Genomic DNA, 1,402 nt, shown 5'->3' with positions numbered 1-1,402 from the left:
CCAAAGGGTTTTAAATGTTTTCACATTTAAACAAGAAAGGAAACCTTGATTTCCAAAGGGCCTTCAGGCTAGTTTTCATAAAAGAGAAATCGCTTTCTAAATGAAGCAAAAGGGGAAACTTTGATTTCCAAGGTAGCCTTTGAGCTAAGTTTTTGAGCACTAATCTCAAATCACAGAAGAAGTATGTTTTTAAACATAAAGAGCTAGTATCATATTTTGGGAGTAGTATTGAGCACCGATATGGGGAGCATTTAGAGAACCCACAACCCCTATAAACCATGTAGCCATTATGGGTAGAAAAGGGACATACTTTTTAGATGAATCATTTTATCGTTGACTAGTGGGTCCACTTAGGAGTTCAGGTCTTATACCTGTGGCAAGGTATAGGATGCGCTGGCAGCGTGAGGAAGATCGTCGTATCATCACTATAGCTCTTAAGTGATGGTTGTCGGTTAGAGAAACTCCCACAACAGTACTTTGTATTTTTACATACATCTCAGAGTTATTTGTATCTTTGCATACACACAGAGTTGATATCATGTTTTAAACATCTTTCTTTATATTACACTTGTTTTATACTGCTTTATATTGAAATAAGTCAGTTATGTTGAGTGAGTTGAGCCAGGTAAGTTATTCAGTTTCTTTCAGATTCTTTTCAAGCCTATGTTGTATTTAGCATTCCAACTCGCATACTCGTTCATTCAATGTACTAATGCCAATTGGTCTCCATCTTATTATGATACAGACACATGTAACTAGGATCGGCATCCGGCACATCGTTGATCTAGTGAGCAGTTCAGAGTCTATTGGTGAGCCTCTTTGCATTCCAGAGGACTCCTTTTCATTGCTTTCAGTTTTAGTATTAGTTCCATTAGGATGTCATGTGCCTGTCCCGACATCCATCTCAGTTGTTTAGAGGCTTCATAGACATACAAACAATTAATTAGTTAATTCAGTTGTCTTTACTTTTCATTTCATATGTTAAAGACTTGAGTTTGTCTTAATGGCCAGTGAAGTGTTCCTTTATAACATTCTTGTTACTTCATAAATGTGTATGTGATGAGTTAAGTCTTCCGCTGAGTTAGTAAGCCAGGCCAAAGGTTCACTTGAGGTAAACAATGGTCTTCGAGTGCCAGCTACGTCCAGGATGTAGGCTCGGGGCATGACAACTTGGTATCAGAGCACAGAGTTCAAGAGTCCTAGAGAGTCTATGAAGCCGTGTCTGTAGAGTTCTAGTTATCGGTGTGAAGCGAACCATAACTATAATTAGGAGGCTGCAACACTTAGGAAAATTCTCACTTCTTTCACACTCATTTTGTGCATTAGAGTTTGATCTCTAAAAAGTTTCCCTCTAATTCGTGCTTGCGCGTGTTTTTAGATAATCATGCCTTCACGAAGAGCA

Source organism: Solanum tuberosum, unplaced genomic scaffold (genome assembly GCF_000226075.1).
Source record: "Solanum tuberosum cultivar DM 1-3 516 R44 unplaced genomic scaffold, SolTub_3.0 scf00132, whole genome shotgun sequence".
Classification (NCBI taxonomy): Eukaryota; Viridiplantae; Streptophyta; class Magnoliopsida; order Solanales; family Solanaceae; genus Solanum; species Solanum tuberosum.
This window is presented reverse-complemented; position numbering follows the sequence as displayed.